Below are 9,397 nucleotides of genomic sequence, written 5' to 3' on the forward strand. Positions count from 1 at the left end.
CCGTTGCCATCCCCAGCCCTGTCTCAGCAGGGACCCACACTGCATAGCCTTAACCCCATAGTGTGTCCTGCGCCGGCTCCAGGCTTGGCCGTCGAGGCTCAGTAGCGGCAGCACAGGAGAGAAGCTGCTGGTCAGCATGAGGTAAAATCACCCCTCCCTCCTCCTGCTGATGGTGCTTCCTGGTGTAGCCCCCACAAAGCCCGTGCCAGGCTGCCCTGCACCTACACCACATCACCGTTGTTTCTGGGCTGCCTGGCGGGGCAGCAGTGGCAGCACAGAGCAGATGCAGGGCAGCCTGGCATGGGCTCCAGGAGGCTACATCAGGAAATGTCAGCAGTGGTAAGAAGGAAGAGACACTTTTTGTGGCAGTGAAGGAAGTGCCGGGAGGCTGGGGCTGGACAGGGGCTGGGGCCAGGCAGGGCAGCCATGGGGGCTTCTCCCATGGCACCGCCCACTGGGGCAGAGGCAGGCACAGCCAGAAGAGCCACGGGAGAAGCCCCTGTGGCTGCCCTGCCTGGCCCCAGCCCCTGCCCAGCCCCAGCCTCCTGGGACTTTAAAAGGAGGGCTGTGGGGCTGTGCCAGACTATTCCCAGGGGGCACCTCCAAAACATTCGAAACATTTCCAAAAGTTTTGGGATGGTTTTGTTTAGTTTTGGAGATGTTTCAGAACCTTCCATTTCATTTCAGATTCAGTGTTTTAGGCTCCAAAATGGGCCGAAACACCTCCAAAATGAAATTGCTGCCAAAATTTCGCACAGCCCCAATAGCCAGCCTCTGGACTGTCTCTTACAATCTGAGCTAAGACACTGAAAACTTTGCCAGATATTAACCCTAAATATTTTATCAGGTATTTGACTTCACCTTGCTTTCATGTAGGAGAAACCCTAGCACTGGGTACAAAGGGCTGTGGGTGGTCAGGGATTGCCACTGGCCGCTGCCAACACTGCCGGCAGCATCTGCAGATGGTTGCTGACCCCTGGTTAGCACTCGCCTTGCCACTTCCCCCTCCCTCCCTCCCTGCTGCCAACAGCACTGGCAGTGTCTGCGGGAGCTCCCCGCTTACCACTACCACACTTCTGCCACCATCAGTGCCACCATGCCCCCCTAGCCACCAGGGGCATGCGTCATTCATGGTTACAGCCAGTGACACTTGGGTTATCCATGTCCACAAACCAGGTCCCACAGCCCTCTGTACACATGTACTAGGTACATGAAAGCAAAGTGAAGTCAAATACCTGGCAAAATATTTAGCATTAATACCTGGGAAAGTTTTCAGTTTAGCTCAGAATGGTTCCTTTCATTTCAGCAATTAGATCTAACTAAGTCTGTTACTTCACAACCTAAAACAAGGAGGCTGTTGTCTGATGATTGGGGCTCTTGTGATTTATGAGCAAGGGCAGGGAGTTCTGAAAACAGGAATGTTGCCTTATATAGCTTTGCATTTGAGGGTTTAAGCTGTATTTAGGGACTGCAGCAGGAGACAATGCTGGGTTTCCTTTTGTTTGTATTCTTTAAGTTAAATGAGTATCCTTACACTAAACCCCAGAGAGGGGTGGCTAGGTTGGTTATGTTTTGTTGGGAAAAATTTGTGAAGTTACTTAGCTGCATGACATTGCTCCTGCAAGTAGGCTATTGAGTGCTCTCAATATCCAGGAAGGGTCTTGGAAAAAATTATAAGAAAAAAGGAAAAGTGTGAAAGGGCTAATTCATATAACAGAATGCCAAAAGGAAGTCTTTAGCCAGTTGAATAAGTAGTTTATAAAATCAGCTGTGAACAAACTGTGACAGCTAGAAAGGAGAATAAACCTCTTGTCACTGTCCAGTGAAGTACATAGAGTGGCTCTATTTGTGTAAGGTGCTTCTGTGTTGTCTTAGAACTATATTATCTGGGCCACCTACTACAAGTCACCTTCTCTCCTCCAAAGTTATTTATTTCGTCTCTATTAATGAAACTGTATAATAAGAACAATCCTATCACAGAAGCTCTGGGGATGTTTTTGCAGTGTATCCTGCAATTATATATTGAAGGTGATGAAATAATAGTATCCTTTGATGCATCTTCCCACATAGGGATCTGCAAAAGAAACCACTTGAGTCTTGAAAAAGGAAAACTAAAAAAGCTGTTGGCAAATAATTACAAAAAAACTAGTTAAGATCAAATTGCCTAAATATTCCTTCCATCACATGCTTAGAAAATTCATACTGTCTAAAGAAAACCAACAAAGGTCAGTGAAAGGTAGGAAAGATAGATGAGCATACTGGAAAGAAATAAAAACCCTACAAAAAGATGAACCTATTGTTCATTATACATCATTTTAATCCATATTTTCTTTCTCCTGCTCTTCTTATGCCTCTGTGCAAAGGATACATATTGGAGACAAACTGATTAGAAATACACAGATGCTGCAAATAAAATGTTGCATATCTGAACAAAATAAACATATGGCTGATGCCAAGAGAAAATATTAATTTGTCAGTAAAATGTGTAATTGTAACTCGCCACAAATTTGGCAAAGAAGCAAAACACATTCACACACAGAAAATCAGTGCCAGAAAATAAAACAACTAAACTGAGTAAGACAAGTTACATGCCATCAACAAAGTGGCCAGCTGCAGCTGCATCTTGAGCTCCCTGTCTAGCAGGGACTTGGGGCCAACCCACAGAGTTTGTTCTATTTTTGACAATGGCACATTCCTCCTGTGAATTAGATTACAGAAAAATTATAGCCAGAAAACAAACTGCTTGCACTTACTTCAAAAGAGTGACGTGTCCTCACGTTAAAAAATGAGCACAGCTGAAGAAGGACTCTGCAGTTCTTTTAAAAATACAAATTGACTACATTTGCCTGTCCTTTCCTGGTTTAAAATATAGACCAAATGCTAACTTAAGTAGAAAACTCCATAGACGAAAAAGCACTAAGGAGATGGCTAGAAAATATCCCCTATTTATGTAGTGGGGGCAGGTCTCAAACCTATGGAAAGGGAAAGAATTTATTTTTAGAATCCCTGGAATTTTGTATGATAGGAATGGATCAGTTCATTTTTCTCTTCTTCAAGTGGAGAGATTTGTGGCCCAGACAGCTGGATGTGGTCTGCCAATAATGAAATGCCCTATTATTTGTAAGGAAATCAAATAATTATTCCATGAACCCTATAGTTTTCTTCCCTTCACTGCTCGCTCTCAGGTTTCTCTGCCCACCTTTGTGAGGTTATTTCAAGTAACATGTAATCATTGACTGCTCTGTTTATGAGTGACTCATACATTTTCCATCCATCCCCTTCTGAGTGGGGTAGAATTCACAGATGGAATTAATGCTGCTGTTTGCAACATTTACTCCCATAGCCATTTCTGTTCAGGACTCCAGCAGACTAGGAGACAGTTGAAAAGAGTGAGTGCTCCCTAGACACATACTCAAACCACCGAGCCCTGACCATCCAGAAGGATTTATTGTGTAGTCAGAGGAGAAAAAAAAGTGATGAGTAACTCTAACTATTCTTGTACCATTTCTGGGCCTCAGAGTAAACAATAGAACACAAACGAATCATAATGATTTGGAGCAGCTCTTGGTTGATGTTTTACGTTTCATTTAAAATGCTTTAGGAAGTTGGAACACAGATAATCAGGCTACCACGGATTTCATGCTATCAAAAGGAATTCTCTGTTTTTTCCCCAAAACATCAGCACAGTAAAAGGACAAATAAGGGATGCCTCCAAGCAAGAATATGATTGTACAGTGTTTGAACATTAATTACGCTACATAGAGCACTAATTTTGGTCAGCAGTCAAATCCTAGAAATGATCCCTGTTGTCCGATCTGTAAAGTAAGATCCATACTGTATGCAAGGAGTAGGCAATTATTTTGGCTGGAGGGCCACTTAATGAGTTTTGGTGAGCTGTTGAGGGCTGCAAAGGTAGCCCTGCCCCCTGGTTGCCATCTTGGGACTGGAAGTTCTGCCCCTAAACCCTGACCTTTGCCACCGGGAGTCCCTCACCTTGCCCTCAGAAGTACTCCTTTTCTGAATGGGGAATGGGGTTTGCCATCTTGGAACCAGAAAAACAAATTATATACTAAAAATCAAACTGACAATAGCATACTTTAATTCTATTTTTAAAAATATTTTTGTCTTGATTTGTGTGTGTGTTGTTATATATATAGATGTGATTGCATAATATCTCAAAATTATGTCTTAGTCTTGTATATTGTGGGGGAGTGTGGAGGAGTGAGGGGGTAAAGGTGGGTGGGTATGGTGTTTGTGGGGGTCTGTAGGTGTGTGTAGCTGTATGTATGTAGGGTGTGGCGAGTGTGTGTGGGTATGCGGTTGGTGGGGGACTGTGGGGTGTGTGGAGAGGGAGGGTGGCTGGTACGTGTCTGGGGGAGTGCATGTGTGTGGTGGTGTGTGTGAATGTAGCAGTGTGTGAAGCTCCCCCCAGAGGTGCACGGGTATGTGTAGGTGGGTGTGGTGTTTGTGGGGGGTGTGATTGTGTGCAGGGGAGAGTGTGGCTGTAGGATTTGTGGGGGAAGGGTTTGTGGGTATGGTGAGCTGTGCATGGGATTCCCTCATGTGAGTGCCCCCAAGCTGTTCAGCTCCTGCCCCCACCCTGAAACAGCCTGGAGCCCACATGCCCTGCGGTGCCCCCCTGCCACTGCCAACAGCACACAGCCCCAGTGCACCCCATGCCTGCTCCAACTCACCCCTGCTGGAGCAGATCAGCCAGAACCCAGGCACAGCCTGGACCTGACCCACTCAGCAGCACCCACAGGTAGTAGGTCCTACTGCCCCCTGAGCATGCAGCAAGCATGGGGTGGCTCCATGGCTGAACTGCCTTTCTAGGCAGCCCAGGTGGCAGCAGCTTTTTCTGGCTGCTACCACCACTGCCGCCAGCCCCAACCCCAGGCCTGTGGTCTTGGCAGGGACCTGCACTGCATAGCCTCAACCCCATGTGTCCCACGCCTGTTCCAGGCTTGCCTGCCCAAGCTCAGCAATAACAGCACAGGCGAGAAGCTGCTGCTCAACATAGGTTAAAATCAGACCCTCCCCCTCCTGCTGCTGGTGCTTCCTGGTGTAGCTCCCCAGAGCCTGCACCAGGCTGCCCTTCATCTATACCACATCACTGCTTCCTCTGGACTGCCTGGCAGGGCAGCAGTGGCAGCACAGAGCAGACACAGGGCAGCCTGGCATGGGCTGCAAGAAGCTACATCAGGAAAAGTTGGCAGTGCTGAGGGGGAGGAGCCACTTTTACCCCATGCTGAGTTTCTGTCCTGCACTGCTGAGCCTCAGTGGGCAAGCCCAGGGCAGGTGCAAGGCACACAGGGCTGGGGCTGTGCAGTGCGGATCCCTGCCAGTACCAGGGGGCTTCGACCAGCTGTGACTACAGCTGGAAGGAGCCACCACCACCTGGGCTGCCTAGAAAGGCAGTCCAGCTGCAGAGCCACCTCAGCCCCACTCTGTGCCTGGGGGGCAGCAGGATAGGGTCTGCGCCAGGTGGAACCAAGGGACCTACTGCAGGCTGGACAAAGACCTGCTGTGGGCTGAATCCAGCCCATATGGAGGATTGAGTTCCACTTTTTGCCTAGCTGCAAAGCTCCATGCACACTGTGAGAGTTTAGCCACACCCACAGAATAAAATAACCTCATCCTTTATGGACTAGTTTATCTCTTCTTTTTTTTTTCTACTGCCACAACTTTGATGAAAAAGGTATGAAGATAAACACAGTCCTCAGTGACAGAGTTGTTATTGTATCTGCAGTTCAAAAAACTGACTCTTATTCACAAGGCTCCACCTTACCCAAACCCTGCCATTACCACGCCTGTTGTTTCAGCTGCGTATTTATTAAGTCTCTTCTAAAATAACACTCTCAAAATATTCTGTTCCATCTCTCTCTCAGGACACTCTTGTTCCTGATCACTTCTCCCATTCTTCCCCGCACGGGTCCCAAACACACTGTCATTTACTTCAACTCTGTCCTTATCTAATGGTGTCTGAGAATGAGGGAGTCATCTCCATACCCAGTTTCACTTCTCTCTTTCTCTAGATTGCCTGGAATGTATCCAAAGTCCCCCGGAATCAGAGTCACCGACTGGGTTGTCTCTGTGGTCTTCTCTCTTCCATTTTGCAGGTAAGTCTTTCTTCGGGACTCTTCTTCTGGTGCCCTCTCTTGGCTGTGTGATGTAGCACTCACACGTTCACACAGATCTTCTTCTGTGACCTTTTTTCTTTCTTTGGGAACCAGCTCCACATCCAGTTCCCCTTTAATTCTTCCCAGCTCTCAGCTGCGCCTCCCGCAGCTGTCACTCTCTTACTGCTTCTTTCTCCACCCCCGCAGTACCTTTTTTTTCATCTGGGTCTCCCTCTCTGTCATCAAAGTCTCTCTGCCCCGCTCTAGATTCATCGCATCATTCTCCATTTCCCATGCTCATTGCCCAGGTAAGTTCCTCTTTTCTCTTCACTCCCTTGGAGCTCCATGACAGGGCAGGTTTGCCCTGACACACACACCTATTATGGTATGCCTAATAATTAGTAACTAAATTCATTTTGAGGCGCAATTAAGGGAATTTAGCCTCACAGTGGGTGCATCTATAGGAGATGCTATGTCAATGTAGTGCAAACTATGTTGATGTAGTTCATCACTACAGTGACATAGCATCAGTGGGCAGTAACTATGATACCATTGCTACTGCACAGACACAACAAGCTACAGTGCAGTAGGGTCAGAAATTACCTTTGCACCACCAGGACTGTGCAGTACAAACCACATATAGATGTGCCCAGTATGCAGTATATTTATACTATAGTTTTATGGAATGAGTGAAAATACTATTTATGTTATATTGTCACCTAAAACACTTCATCAAAAGACATCCAGGAAAATGCAAAACTACTATGTGCAGTATAGTTGCATGTTTTTGTTTTGTTACCTCAGCAGTGCACAGTAATGTCTGGTTTGGGCACACATTGTCTATAGCTGGGAATAGCTGGGAAAGTCATTATCAGGCAGCTTGTGTCCACCAGCTGCTGTTGGGAAGGTGTGGATATGTAAGCTTGTGTGTACTGAATGTACTCTGACCACTGCTAAGGATGCCATTGCCAAGTGGCATGAGGAAATGATGTGAACCTAGTGGCCATTACTCCATGTCAGTTGTTAATTCCCAATAGATTTTTCTGCAGGTGAAGGTAATAATGAGCTTAGATTTTTTTTTTTTATCTATTTCATAGCTCTAACAAACACAAAGAAAATAAATTGATGACAAGTGTAATAAACTCCACAAGAGATTTTTTTCAGCTGAGTTGCATTAGTGATGAAAACTTTTGTAAAAAGCTTTTTGTAAAAACAAAATTAAAATTGTGACACAACTAAAGGCCCTAATCCTGCAATCTGTTCTATTATAGCTTGCAGATTCCAGTGTACTGCAGAGGCCAAAATTATAATAAATGTAATATTCAAACTAAATCATATTTAAGGAATTGCGAAATTACATTTTCCCTTTACCAAATGCTTTGGTGCAATAATTACTTTCCAGCAAACAGTTTCCTACAGAGTATAATAAGAATAACATTTCCTGTGCTGTAAGCTAAACTATGCACTATACCTGGCTGCTGTACATGTTTCTGCTGAGCTGAGCAGAGTTCATCCTGGCTCTGTGGTGTGAAGGTCATGTTTCTGAGCTTGTTATGTCATGCCGATTTCTTCTCTTGATTCCTTTTTTTTTTTTGCTTAAATTGCCTCTGCACAGTTGAACAGACTGTTTCACATCATTATTCTCTTGATAAACAAGCCTACAACAAGCAGCTGTTTTCCAGAGGGAATCCCTTGTGCACCAGGGTGCTGACGTTAGATAAGGACAAATAAAGCAAAAGGAATTCATGAAGGTTTGCCTGAACAAATATTTCAGGTTGACCTTGATGAACTTTACCACCCCCCCAACCCCCCATTATATTCTTTTCCTATCTAGGTCTGTACAAGAGACTTGGTTTGTTTGTTAAAAGGTTTGTAGAAAGTTAAATTTTCATGACTACTCATGCAAAAATGTGCCCATGCATATGTATGTTCTGGAAGTGCTAATGCAGCCCTCAAAATCTCTGTGATTTTTCTTCTGGGTATTTCATAGACATTAGAGCTGGAAGGGACCTCAGAAGATCAAGTCCAGCCCCCTGCCCCAGGGGCAAGAAATCAGCAGGGGTCATAGGATCCCAGCAAGATAAACATCCAAATTTCTCTTGAAAGCATTCAAAGTAGGTGCTTGAACCATCTCTGGTGGCAGTCTATTCCAGACTTTGGGGGCTCAGATAGTAAAGAAGTTCTTCCTTATGTCCAGCCTGAAACGGTCTTGGAGGAGCTCATGACCATTAGACCTTGTGATTCCTTGGGGCACTCTGGTGAACAAACATTCCCCCAGATCCTGGTGAACACCCCTGATAAACTTATAGGCAGCCATCAGATCACCCCTGAGCCTATGCTTTTCCAGGCTGAAGAGTCCCATAGCTCTCAGCCTCTAATCATAAGGTTTGTTTTCCTGACCTCTGATCATGCACATGGCTCTTCTCTAGACTCTCTCAAGCTTCTCCACATCCTTTTCAAATTGTAGAGCCCAAAACTGGAGGCAGAACTCCAGCTGTGGTCTCACCAAGGCCGAGTACAACAGGAGAATGACGTCCTGGGACTTGCTTTAGAAGCATCTATGGATGCAAACCAGCATTTTTCTCACTTTACTAGAAGCAGCATCACACTGATGGCTCATGTTCATCTTGTGGTCAATCATGACCCCTAAGTCCCTTTCATCCGTAGTGCTAGCCAGCGTAGCACTGCCGAACCTATAAGCACGCTGCAGGTTTTTCCTCCCAAGGTGGAGAACCTTGCATTTTTCAGTGTTAAACACCATCAGGTTCTCATCCACCCATTTCCTGAGTCTGTCAAGGTCATCCTGGATCGCCCTCCTGTCCTCAGGTATGGATGCTTTACCCCAAAGTTTGGTGTCATCGGTGAACTTTGCCAGTCTGCTTCTGACTTCAAAGTCCACATCATTAATGAAGATGTTGAATAATATAGGTCCGAGGACAGGGACTTGAGGGACCCACTGGTCACAACACACCACAATGATTGATTTCCATCAACCACCACCCTCTGGGTCCGACCACGGAGTCAGTTCCTCAGCCAGTGGATTGTGATGAACCTGAGGCTGCAGTTGGCCAGTTTTGCTAAAAGGTGATCATGAGATACCAGATCAAAGGCTTTTTTAAAGTCAAGATATATATGACATCAATCTCTTCTCCCTTGCCCAGGTGATAGGTCACCTGGCTGTAAAAGGAAATAAGATTAGTCAAGCAAGACCTCCCCACAACAAACACGTGCTGGCTGTCCCTCAGGATGTTGCTGTCAGCCAGTCCATTAAGAATGGC

At 45.7% G+C, this 9,397-nt stretch overlaps 1 long non-coding RNA gene across 2 annotated transcripts in view; it reads right to left on the reverse strand.

Moving 5' to 3' along the window:
* The window catches only part of LOC109284216 (uncharacterized), a 28,417-nt gene extending 25,104 nt beyond the window's left edge, over positions 1 to 3,313 (reverse strand). For both annotated transcript variants that reach the window (XR_002091587.2, XR_002091589.2), the window contains exon 1: positions 2,754 to 3,313. This is a non-coding gene — a long non-coding RNA (uncharacterized LOC109284216). The remainder of the gene's footprint in view (positions 1 to 2,753) is intronic.
* Positions 3,314 to 9,397: the final 6,084 nt, after the last annotated feature.

Source organism: Alligator mississippiensis, chromosome 4 (genome assembly GCF_030867095.1).
Source record: "Alligator mississippiensis isolate rAllMis1 chromosome 4, rAllMis1, whole genome shotgun sequence".
NCBI lineage: Eukaryota > Metazoa > Chordata > Crocodylia > Alligatoridae > Alligator > Alligator mississippiensis.